This window comes from Grus americana, chromosome 5 (genome assembly GCF_028858705.1).
Source record: "Grus americana isolate bGruAme1 chromosome 5, bGruAme1.mat, whole genome shotgun sequence".
Taxonomy (NCBI): Eukaryota; Metazoa; Chordata; class Aves; order Gruiformes; family Gruidae; genus Grus; species Grus americana.
In genome coordinates this window covers 65,386,234-65,399,492 of record NC_072856.1, presented here as the reverse complement: position 1 = coordinate 65,399,492, position 13,259 = coordinate 65,386,234, and the positions used below count along the sequence as shown (strand labels likewise).

The 13,259-nt window shown below is 44.3% G+C and overlaps 1 protein-coding gene across 4 annotated transcripts in view; it reads right to left on the bottom strand.

Moving 5' to 3' along the window:
- ARMH4 (armadillo like helical domain containing 4) overlaps positions 1-13,259 on the bottom strand; it is a 79,994-nt gene that overhangs the window by 63,830 nt on the left and 2,905 nt on the right. For 2 of the 4 annotated variants that reach the window (XM_054826760.1, XM_054826763.1), the window contains exon 1: positions 5,708-5,796. The exons of 1 other annotated variant lie outside the window; for it this stretch is intronic. The gene's annotated coding sequence lies outside the window, so the exon portion shown is untranslated. Of the gene's footprint in view, positions 1-1,673; positions 1,763-5,707; positions 5,797-13,259 lie in introns of those variants that run through there. One more of the 4 variants, XM_054826761.1, reaches the window with a different exon arrangement.

The following is a 13,259-nucleotide window of genomic DNA, read 5'->3' as shown; positions in this document are numbered from 1 at the left end:
CCAGACAAAACCAAATTTTGATCTGAAGCCCAGGACAAACCTTGCCAAGCTCTCACCCCAGTGGTAGAGTGCTATGCTCTACCTAGCAGGCATCAGGCTTGAAAGTATGTGATGAAGATCAACCTGTTTGTCCTTTACCAAGTTCAGGACTGATACTTGTTATGGCCAGACTGAAGTCTCAGGCCTGTTACAGCAAGCTCTGTTCTGTGCATTGACAGAGGGGAAACCAAGGAACTTGCACAGCAAACAAGGTGGTTCTATAGGGCACCAGGAAGATTTAGGGCTGCATTAGTGTCATGTCCTCCATGAGCTCCTTGGCCCCACAGAGAAAGTTCACAGCCCAGATAGCAGCACTGCTGCATTAGCACAGTGTTTATGCTGCACTGCACCATGGAGGCACTTCCAGAAAGTTTCATGTGTATAATCATTGTGTGCTTCGAGAGTTTCCAAGAGAATGCTGAACCAGTAGCCCAGCAGTGATCCAGCCAGCTGACAGCCTGGTCTTGGCAGGCTCTGTTCCTCCAGTAACACAGCTCAGGCTGCTGGACAGATGGAGGACCTCGCAGCAGCTGCCTGCTCCCAGCCACCTCCCTCTGGGCAGGTGCCTCAGTCCTGGACTTGCTGCACCATCACTCAACAGCAGAAGACCATCCCATCCAAGGTCCCACTCATCACATGCAGAACAGCTGGTCACCCAAGCCTCATGCACACAGCAGACAACCCTCCATCACACAGTAGATCTGGCAAGGTCATCCTCACAGTTTCAGGAGACAGTTTTAGTGGCACCATCAAGCCCTACTCTAAGAAGCCTCCAACCACTGACAGCTTCACTTGCTTTGGCTGGTATGGTCTCAGTTTCACAAGTGAACTGCTCCTACCTTTGAGCCATAGGACTAATGATTAGTAAAGCAAAAACATTCAGGTTGTCAGAACTATCCCCTCTTCCCAACAAGACCAAAGGTCATCTTTTGCAGCCTTGCTCATGGGCACCAGGATGAGTCCTTCCAGCTTACTAGACTCCTCATTCCCCAACCCAAACGGCATGTAAGTTACTTGCATCTGTATACACAGCGCAGCAGCAAGTCGCCTAGCACTGCTTTGTTACACAAGGGCGTATCACTCCTCCATGTCTTCTCATGCACCAATGTGATGCTGCACAAGAGGTAAACTCTGATGTTGAGAGGAATCTCAATGACACCATGCTTGTGCTAGTCCATCTAACAAAGGCCCCCCACAACCAGCTGCTCATGTGTATTTTCTGCTCTTAGAAAATATTTATTGTATGTGTCCAGCCAGCTAAATACAACCAAGACACTAGAAAGCTCAATACATCTGGTCTGGTCACACACAGCTATGTGTATTTCCATTGTAAAACATGCCTCTTGCTCCATACAGGAAAAAAAGATTTCCCTTATGATCTGCAGGGCTGCCCATAGCCTAGAAGACAACATCAGCACTACCAGCTTAGAGACACAACAGGTCAGAGCAAACCGCTGCAGGCTGCGTCATCTGGTTGAGCCCTCACGGCACATAGAATCTCCCCCCCCCACCAACACTCTCCCTGCAGCCCTGGCCCTCAGCAGTTCGAGCTGCTGGAATAAATCCCCATCCCAAGCCATACACATGCACCATGTGCTCAGGGACAAACAGATTTGTATCAAGAAGTTGCTCACCGGCAACAGCATAGATATCTTCCACTTTATTTTTAGCATCTCCTTCCTCTGAAGGATGGGTGGCCACCCATCTATCTTCTCAACCCACCCTGCCAAAAGAAATAGTTGAAAACTGACAGTATTCAGCTATTTTTCCAGGCTAATCCTTCATGCACTTTTGTAATTAAAAAGTGCTAAGAGTATATTATGCAAGTTAAATTGTAGTGCCTGATGACATGCATCTGCCATGCTGATGAATATAAATTATGTTCACCTTACACCCCTTTAGCAAGTGCCAGTTAAGATGAGACAAATTGAAACATGTAAAGTTGTTTGGGTTTTTAGCTAAACCATTTGGATCTAAATACAGTCTCTTTAGACATCAAGTCTTTTAAGGCTACACAAGTAGTTTCAGCAGTAGTTAAAACCTAAACAGAACTCCAGCTGCACTTCAAAGACAACCATAGCATTTCTCTTGCAGTTATATACATTATGCATTACATATGTGTAGGTTTCTAGCTCTAGGTTCTCAAATAGCCCAAGACATTCAGGAGGTGGTTAGCAGAAGTACTGAAATGTTAATATCTTCCCAACAAGCTTACTCCACCTTTACTAGGATTAAGAGTGTCACTGAATAAGTAAAGCTGCTCCCTGAAAGGCTGGCCTTTAGACATCCATTAATTAAAATATAAAAAAAATAATTAAGAGCTTTTTTCCTTCTGGCTAGTAGCTAACATGGGCAGTCAGTACTAGCCCAATACAAGAGTTCCTGGGGTACCAGGCAACCTCACACTGTTTCCTCCAGTCTGCAAAGCACTGTTGACTGTGGTTATACATTTGTAAAGGGTAAAAATAATGCTGGAGATCTTAGCTAACCTAGACCTCAACATTCAATGAAAGCTGGAGACAGTGGCATGGAGCTTGCTGCAGGATAATGGTACAAGTTCACACTTCAAAGAAGATTAGTCAGAGCTTAAGATCTACTCAGCTTTAGGAAGAGGATGGATTAGACAGCGTATGAAAGGCAGTGACCTGGCTATCTTCTTAAGCAGAGTTTGACACCTTGCTGTAGCACTTCCACTTAATGCAAAAGTGATCCAGGTTTTAGCAGGTAGCTGGCTGCAGAGTAGTTTGTTACTCAAGCTGCATTGGGCTATACATTTATCCTCCCATCTGGCTATTTTTACAGTCAGTCTGCTCTACAGCCTTAGCCGAGCAATAAAAACAAGCTGGAGCATACTGCTCTGACCAAGCGCTTCCTCTGTAGTAAGCTTAAGCTTTTTTGTTACTAGCTTGAAGCTGTAGAATAACTCGGTATTTCATGCTGCAGAAGCTCCTTGTCCCCAGATTTCACCTGGCATTCTCCAAGCCGAAGCCCTGGAGGACAGCTGCCAAGCACTGGCAGGCTCTCGGTGGAAAACTAATTCTTGCTTCAAATAGGAAGCACACACAGAGGGTGAGAGACAACACCAGCTACTTCCCCTGCACTTAATAACAACAAATCCCAAGAGATGCAATTCCCCTCGCCGCAAAGGCAGTACAACTGCCAACAGCCAAGGAGCTTTATCTTTAGTATGGAAAAAAAAAATTAAGGTTCTTTTAACACCAGGTAGGCTGGAAAGAAGCACAGAGGACTGCTAGGCTAAGAATGGGTGCCAAAACCAGGCATCTCCAGGAGCTGTCCATCAGACTAAGAAACACCTACTCCCATGGGCAAGTCACCAAGCTGAGGGACAATAAATATAAATTGGTCACCAGCTAATGCAGTCTTGCAGACTCAGTTGGATCTTTCTGAACCAGGCTGCTCCCTCGCTCCATACAGTTAGCACTAGCAATAGCTATTAAACCATTAACTCCCTCCGTGAATTTGAGAGACCTGTTTGAAGAGTCAGTTTTCAGGAGGTCTGACAAAAGCCAGCTTGGAAGGAACCCCAACCTCCAACAGGGCAGGCTTGAAGGGGACAAGCACAGAGCAGACCAGATTTCTCTTGTTCAATAGCCGTTCCTTACGTGGATCAGCTGTTTGTGGACACATGCTGCAGAAGATGGAATTCTCCCCTCTCAGTTATATGCAGCTACTCCCTAGGATGGCTTTTTAGAGTTTCACCCAGCCACTTTAGAGAACTCAAGAAAACCATTTGCTGTTATTTCCTGCCTTTGGCAAGTTCTGGCTGTGTTTTTCCTGAATTGTTGAAACAGCAAGAAAAAAGCATCGAGCTTTTAACTCACTTGAATTAATAACCCTGTTCTAACAATCCCTCTCCCACACAGAGAGGACACTTGTACTCCAAAGCTGAAGTGGCTGCATGCATCATATAGCAGAGCACAGGAGATTAACAGGTCAGCGTCAGACAAATCACTGTCTAGCCTTTGCAGAACACAGCTTTTCACACCTCCAAGTACAGGCTTGATTATGCCAGCTTTGACTGGCTGAACAGTCCTGGATGTGCTCAGCTCCACAATTCAGCCACTGATTGATAAGGGAAACAGACAAAAACGCTGCAAATCTTTTAATGTGAAGATCTGGCCAAAATATACAAGTCAAGCAACTGCCAGCAATCAAATGCTATGTTACCCGAGTGCTAATGTATGCTATCCAAGCCTTATTACTCGTCCTGAATACAAAACCCAGCAGATAATACACTGCAGAGCTCCAACTCCTACTTTCGCACACAAGCGGAGAAAAAAGCCTTCATTTCATCTTACATTATGTCTCTGCCCAGTTCAATCAAGTGAATTGTAGAGCTGATGCTCTTACAGCACATACTACAGATAAACAGAACTCAACCGGTTAAGCCACCTCCAACAGCTCACAGCAAAATCTCAACAGTGACACGACTCCACGCCAGCCACCAACACAGCCCAAGTTGGACAAGCAAAACTATGCAGACACAACCACGCAGAGGGGCACACCTTCCTCTGCCTTTGAGGACAAGTAAACAAATGAGATTAATATTCTGTAAGGCCAGCTTCCTACCAGTCCTAGTGAGGCCCCTTAATACATAATACATCATCTCCACTTCCAGCACTGGTGTGCCAGCAGTTCTTTGAGAAACAAGAGACACTACATGTTTTAGGCATTATTCCCCCAACCACTAAGCAATCGCTTGCCCTGTTCAGAAAAGCACAGACCACCTATGGAAATCCCTACTCGGATTTGCAATTAAAAGCCACATAGTTCTTCGTGGCTTCTGCCCCACACCAGGTCCCCGGCACCACAGAAGTCAGAGGTCTACCAAATTCCTGAGGGATTAAAAAGATTGGAGGTGGGGGGGTTTAAGAAGGAGGCCAAAGGGTGTAGCAGTTTTCAGACACCAGAAGGATGGAAATGCTGCTCTCCAGACTGACTGGGAGCAGAGAGGTAGTGTTCAGAGTCCAATCAGCAAGAAACGCTCAGAAATTTCAGTGCCTCACCTAACACAGACAGCAACACCGCACAGTAGAACTCCTTGAGGATCATGAGTCTCTGCAGGTGAAGGTTTAAGATCAAATTAACTACACCTTGTCAGGCCCTTTTAGCTTGGGTAGAACCTCCTTGTTAGCAAGGGAATGGGATTAGGGACAGCTCAAAGCTTGATTACACCCAGCAGTCCTGCTTGTGGGGTACAGATCCATCCCCCTGCCCTCCTCAATCATATTTACAGGTGAGCTTAAAGACCCAGAAGTGCATCCTTCCCCTATAGCCACCCACTACGCCAGCAGATCAACTGCAAACAACCACCCGGGGATTTCTCTAACCCAGGCCCGCAGGGACAGCGGTGATCACCCCCCCACCCCCAACACCGGGAGATGAAAACCACCCCAGGATTTTCCTAGAGGCCACCTCCATCCCCACGGGACAGCACCCTTCGCTTATCCCACCACCCCCCCATCCCTCCCTCCCCCGGGGCTGCGGGGACCAGCCCGCTCATCGGGAACAAAGAACCGCGCTGAGGATGCGCTGCCCCGCGGGCAGCCGAGCATCATTATCAATAAAAAAACCCGAATGAACACGGGACAAATTCAACGGGGGGGGGGGGGGGGGAATGTTGTTTAGAACCCCTCCTCGGCCTCACCTGCCTCTCGCCGCCTCCACCCGGTACCTCGGCAGGGCTCCGTGCTCACCCCCACCGACCCGCGGCCGCACGGGCGGAGCGGACCGGCCCCCGACACCGCCCCACCGGGGCGGTGTCGGGGGCCGGTCCGCTCCGCCCGTGCGGTTGTTCCCGCCTTCCCTTAGTGGGTTTTAATACTCAAAACCACCCGCATCACTTGGGAGAGGTCACCCAGACTCACGGTTTGTTGGTTTTTTTTTTTTAATTATTTTTATTTACTCCCCCAAAATGAAGTTTCAAAGTCAGAACCTCAGCCCACACACCCAACTCTTCCTCACAAGCCGGGATCAGAGTCTAACCCAACAGGCTCCCTCTCTGCTTACAACAGGATGCAAAAAGCAAGGCCTACAGCACTGTTAGTAGTTTTCCATCTATTACAGATTCTCCTCCAGTATATTTCAGCTGTAGAGGTCACCTTCCCCTAATACTCTCTCTGCAAAGGAGGAGGACCTCTTAAATAATATCCCACACATGCATTAAGAGCTTGCTTCAGTTTCTTCTTTTGTTGCTTCATTTTAAGCACCTACTTGGCCAGAAAGAAAAGTAAACAATTTTACTCCTGGTTTCCTTCTTCCACCTGTTTTTCTCCACCAGGAACCCCACAGCTACTCTAACAGAAATAGAAAACCTTTACACCATCAGATCCTGAAGTACATATCAACTCACTTTGTCAAATAGCCACTCAGGAGTCCATACCTTGCCTCCAAAAAGCCCCAAAGGGATCAGCTTTTCTTCCTCTTACCTCCCCTTTCAGCCTGGTGTCAGAGACACCACAAGCTCCTAGCTGCACACGCAGGATTTTATACCTCGTCTTGGGCAATGACTCATTCAGCTCGGTGCTGCAGCAGGTGCAAAGTGTTTGCGGTGGGTAGGCACAGGTGAGAAGAGACCAAAAATAATGCTCTTTCAAAGGAGGGAATGGCTGGGGCAGAGAGATTTGAAGGGGGTGTGTGTGGCTAGGAGGGAACAGAGGAATGATATAGAAGAGTCGAAATCTTGACTTTGCTATGAAAGTGCTCTACCAGGAAGCAAATTAGTCAATCCCTCTGTACTACCAGTTATAATAATCTATACAATGAGGTGCTTTTTTTTTTTTTTTTTTTTTTTTTGCATAAGAGAGTAACATTTAACCTGCTTGTACCTGTCAAACCCTGGGCTCTCTAAACAAACAACATCCATTTGATAGTACAAGTGGTAATGGTTTTAAACTAAAGAGGGTAGATTCACACTAGATATAAGGAAGATTTTTTTTTTTTATGATGAGGGTGGTGAGGCACCAGAACAGGTTGCCAGAGAGGTGGTGGATGCCCCATCCCTGGAAACATTCAAAGCCAGGTTGGATGGGGCTCTGAGCAACCTGGTCTAGTTGAAGATGTCCCTGCTCACTGCGGGGGGGTTGGACTAGATGACCTCAAAGGTGCCTTCAACCCAAACCATTCTGTGATTCTATGAAGATAAAAGAACTGATTGAGGAAAACTGAGATATTCCTCACCAAGAAATTGTTGTTTGGGGTTTTTTAGTGTGTTTGTTATGCTACTGGAAATAACGATTATATTAGTGGCTTGTTCTCCTTGCTAGCCTCACCCCAATGTTTTACCTATTTAATTTTAGAGAAATAGAGTGTTTTCTTCTGGATTTCAACCAAACTGGAACCAACCCAATTCATTTTGGTAGCATTCTGCATCCAATATTAAAACTTTTAAAAGACAGATTTGTTGTAGATCAGGGCAATTTCTTTCAGGGTAATATTGCTAACCTCTGCATAAGTTGAAAATAAAGTGTAAAAATGCCTGTATCAGCAATAAAGACAGTCATTGGCAAAAGACATCAGAAAGAACTTCAGAGTTCGGCTTGGCGGTACAAACTGTCAGACAAAACGATGGGAATAGTCCCTTCTGGCTTTGCATCTAGGAATTGTTAAATCTGGGAAATTATTCATGAATCAATATCTCTAGTGCTGCAACATCTTTCTAAAAAAAAAATACAAATATGTGAAAAGAAAGGATGTTTACTCTCTCCTCTAAGGGAGACAGAGGGGTGGGAAAGGAAGAGACAAGAGCTGCATTTTTGTGGCCATTTTAAACAGCATTAACTCCCAATTTAGGCACCCAAAACTCTCCATGGGTTCATCTGCTGTTCTGCCCGTTTCGTTTTGGCCGAGGGCTCTGACAGAGAAGAGGGGATTGCTCGGCGGTGGAGGAGATGCTACCTCTGAAGTTAATGGTTACAGCAAACCAAAATCGATGAGGGCTCATTTTCCAATGCAGCACTGCACGTTGTGGCGGGTCAGGGATTGATTTCCAAGCTGCTCACTCATCCGTGTGCAGGGAGAGGGGCAGGATAACAGAGACCCCCCCCGCCAGAAATCAGAGCCGTCGGCGATGAGTCTGCCAGGCTCGAGCCAGAGGCTTGGCTTCAGTAGCTACAAAATCCACCCCTAACAGCTGACCTGGGATTCAGAATGAGCGATATTGTTTTCAACCCCTTTTCTATCTAACCTTTAAAATTATCAGGAAAGTTATTTAAAATTTAAAGCATGTGTAACTCATGATGCTCTATTGTTCTCTAAGGTATGCGGAGCACTTAATAGATTGGAGAGGTTTTCACTTCCCCCTTGTCTTTGACTGACTCTGAACCCAGATTGGCACTGTATACTCTCAAGGTTAAATATTTCACTGATAATCACTGTAACCAAAATAGCAGGTTATCTATGTTTTTTTCCCGTTTGAAATTGCAAATTCCCCATACACTGCAAGTTTCTCTACCCCATGTAACCTGCCAAAATCAGGGGGCTTCTGCGTTATCAACAGAAAAAATCTGCAGACTGAAAACTGATAGAAGGAGGCATGATGAAAGAAGCAGAAATCAGAAATCAACAGAGAGCACTGTTTTGTTAGTCATTTCTATGGTTTATTAATTGGAAATGCTAATTTTTAACTCAGTTCAGTGTCTCACAGAGCACACACAAACAAAATCAGCTCCACTTCCACAGCAAGTTAAGAACCATCCATTCCTTGCCCTTCTTACCAGTGCTCTGGTTTGAGACATTTCAGTGCAATCCCCTATTGGTCTTGTCCTTCAAAGACTTCCCACCCCCTCAGGTGAAATTCAGAGATTAAATTCAGATGTAAGATGGTTTATTCTTCCATGCAGGTAGCGTAGCTGATAAAAGGAGCGTGGGACTCGTTCCATTCCCAGCTCTGATACTTTCGAAACAGAACTTGACTGCTCTCTGCTTTCATTTCCCCATCTGTAAAATGGCAATAACAATACCTAATTTTTGAAAGAGTCCCTTATAAGGTCTGTGCATCATTATAACAGCAAACTCCATTGTATAAAGTAATAATATAATACAGTGGATTACTTTAAATGTTATATTCCTATTGCAGCCTTGTTGCACAACCCAAAAAGTACAAATAACATGCCCTAATTAAGAGACTGGGTCACTTAAACATTTACGTGAAGACATATTTTGTATGCATAAAATGAACTAAAAAAATCATTGTCCTGACATCAGAATACTGCATCTTACGATCCTACTCCTGGCATCGGTGGGGAGATGGTATCAGCTATCCTAAGTGTGTCAGGACATGCCACAGAAGGTAAAGACAATTTTAAAATAGTTAACATTAATTTCTCTGCTGAATGACTTTCCCAAATTGAATATTGGGGACACCCAGCACATAAATCAGTGCACATCTCCATCACACAATTCACCTTTACATCAGCTGGTAGCATCTGTTTTAAGGGGTCCTGCTCTTCCCATTACACCACAGCCATTGGAATGGAGTAGCAACGAGTGTAATTCAGGGAAAGGGAGAACAGCATCCCCTGTCAGAGAGAGGGAAGTATGTTTAAAAAAAATCCACTTTGAAAAAGGTATCAGGAAGTTTATGGCCAATCACTTATTTCAAACGTAATCATCTTACAGATGAACAATTTCTTTTTCCTCTAACCGCAAACCCGGTAAATGCCATCTGCAACTAAAACTCAATCAAGAGAATCAACTTGGATTCCTTTCTTCTTCCATGTTCCTCACCACTGGCACTAACAGAAAAGCTGTGCAAGGCCAAGCGATGCCAGCGCAGCCCCACTGCTGGCTGTAATTTATAGCAATTAGTCCTACAAAGAGGCGCAGGATCCAGCTTCTGCCTTCACAGCTCTCGTGATTCTGCAGCGCTCAGAGAGCAGGAAAGCGGTGAAAACTTATTTTTGTCACTAAAGTCAGCAGATGTGACTTGGAGAGCACACAGCGACCAGATCTGCTGAGTAGGAAAGTGCCATTTTTACACAGTCACTTTTCAGAGTAGAACCGGGCTTTTGCTGACTGGCCCAAGGTCACGGGAATCAGTTGCAGTTGCTCCGGGAACACAGCCCAGGAGGACCAACGCTCACCTCCATAACTGAATCACAGTACAGCCCTCGCTCTTCTTCACATCCTTCAACAAAATCAATGCAGTTAATATCAAAGTACACCACATATTACAATTTTCCCAGAAATAAAGTGCTGAGGAAGCCATCCCCATGCATATTGGAGTCTCAGCTAAAACATGAACCATCTGTCAATTCCCTGTAGCGCTTGGATATTTTTTCCCCCCGTCCTACATACTCCACTACAAAATTAGGCTGACAATAAAAAAAGCACTTGACACACCACCCCAAAGCAAGCTAACCCTAAGCACTGTTCTGACACTAAACCCTCAGCTTCTCCATCATCTTAAATAGAGTTGTTTAGATAATACCCAGAGGGACTTTGAAAACTCCAGCTTTCTTTTGCTTCTCAAAACTTCAGGCTAAACCAAATCCCTGAATCCACAGGTTTTAAAGAAGTGCAGTTTCAGTACTGCCACTCCATCGCTCACAGTACAGGCCTTTACTAAACTAGCGCAGAGGGGCTGAAAGCCCCCAAGCACAGGGACAAAGGGGGTCCTTGCTGTGGGCAACACGCGGTAGCAGGACACCTGGGCGAGAGGAGGACAGTGTTTTAGTGTGAAACAGCAATGCTCTCCATCCAGACCCCACCAATGTTTTCATTATTCCCTTTTCGGGGGATTTTTAGGGCAGTACAGACAGCTTTTTGGGCAGTTATGAGCAGAGAAACACCCATTTTTGTGTTGGAAATACTCAAATGAAGCTGAAATCCTACAGCAGGAGCCAGGTCCAGCTGTTAACAGAACCTCAAGCAGTAAAAAGACTATGGGCTTTCTTCCTCTTTCTCCTTTTGGAGAGCTAATAAGTGGATCCCCTTGAATCCATGTGCTGGGAAAAGGTGAGGAGACACTCTGTGAGCTCCAGAAGCTACAACAGATCTCTGAGCAACTGCTCTTTTGTTATGTCTAAAGCGGGCCCTAATTATGCAACTATCTGATTTTGCGAGGAAAAACTGGGTACGTGCCTCAGTTAGCCTGTATACAGGGATTAAGGAGGCTTAAAAGCGAGTACACAGACAAAGCCATCCAACACAGGGACACAAAAGACTGTTTATTTTATGACCAAGAAAAAATAATAATGCTTTGCTGTTGAAATATGCATAGGGTTCAGCTGAAATCCGAGTCTCCGCAGGGGTCCAGATAGGCATTTCGGCATTAAGGGGAACAGAATATTAGCTGGGCGTGATGCCTCCCTGCCTTACCCATTCGAGCCTGCAGTGTTTATGCTGCAGGACACATTCTTTTATGTTTTCAATGTTTGCAAGCGCACTGCGGGGATTAATTCAACTGAGAGCTGCTGTATTTCAGGACTCATACAGAAAAGTCATTTTCTTTATGAAAAATGTTCCCTTTTAACCCTCCAGGATAGTTCTGTAGCTGCCACCTCGAGGCACCAGCATCGCTTTCACCACCGCTCCTTGCAGACGAGCGCACGGTGCTGCTCTGTGACAATAACATGTCTGCATGAGATTCCAAAAGATTTTTTGCTGTCAGTGGCTTGAATACCAACAGGGCTTTGGGAAAAAAAAAAAAAAAGAAGAAGAAAGAAAAAAAAAGAAAAAAAGAATGAAAAAAAAGAAAAAAGAAAAAAGAAAAAAAAAAGAAAAAAGAAAAAAGAAAAAAAAAAGACTGCATTAGCCAAAAGAAACTGTCCTACAAATTTGATGGAAATCAGAAAGTTTTCACTGGTTTCAATGAGCTACTGTTAATTTCTTGTATTTTTATATACTTATGCATCCTCTTCCTTGCTTGTCAGAGAATACTTTCCAAGAGTTGCAGGAACTGGCTGCATTCAGGGAATAATTTTCTACTGACCTAGGAAGATCCTGCTTTTTACTCCCCTTGACCTTCTGCTTACTAGCTTTTTACTCCCCTTGTCCTACCACCTCCTTAGACTGTGAATAATTATCTTCATTTATACTGTTATCTTAAATGTATTTATACTCTGATTCTTACAGGTTAGCATCACCATCTGTTTCTTCCACAGTTACATATTCGGTAGAGCGCGAGCACTTTTCACATTATGCAAGCAGCTCTCTCGATTAAACCAGCACGGCGTGGATGGATTTTGTTATGAAACCCTGGCACATTCCTAAGTCTCTGGCTTCTATTATCAATAACTGCTAGGCTCTGGAAAGACCATCCATTAAATTAAGCCACTTTTAAGCTGCAGCTTGCATTTCAGAACTCACGTTAACTGTGATTGATTAATGTAATTTAAGAAAAGATTTCCAATGGACTATAAAGACGGTGATGTGATTAGCAGTAAACTCTGATCTTTCCTAACCCAGCGATAATACGTTTAGGAGGAAGCGATGGGCTATGTATTTCAAGTAGGGACCGTGAGTTTTGTAAAACATACCTAAGTAATTATTTTTACCTAAAACATTGAATTTAAAACATAAGCATAGTGTTGTAAACACATCATTATGGCACAGTAATATATCATAAACAGGTGAGATTTGGGGGTGAAACAGGTGATGAAAACATCATGCTTAGACTTTAACTTAATCATATATTATCTGAACTTTTACTCCAATTTTTAGACTTCAAGTATTTCAAGAGCAACAACATTAAATATATTAAGCCTTTATAAGTCCCCTATCACAGAGAGATCCAGGAGCATTTTGCAGAACTTAAAAGAATGAAAATTCACACGCCAGCGAGAGCATATTCTCACCAGGCACAGTAACCCTGCGGCTTTCTTCCTGCTGTCCTTGAAAGAACCAGCGATGGCAGACAGCACTCCAGGTAGTAACTTGGGGAATTCCAGGATCGTTTCCCTGACAGAAAGCCCAAACAGAGAAAAGCTTCTTGAATATAATTCCCAGCTCAGTCAGGTGTAATTTTAACTGCGTGTGTATTCTTGGTACACAGGGGTATTGCTCAAACATGGCAGAGTTAAGGCTCTGCTGTGAGAATGACATTTAAACATATTTTTGGGCATCGTTGTTTTTCATATGCTTTAAAGTTCAGCTGCATTTCCATATTCTGGAAGGGCAGAAGATACTAACCATAAAAAATTAAAAAAACCATTAAAAACATAAACCCACACAAAATCATAAGGCAATCTGAACTCTAT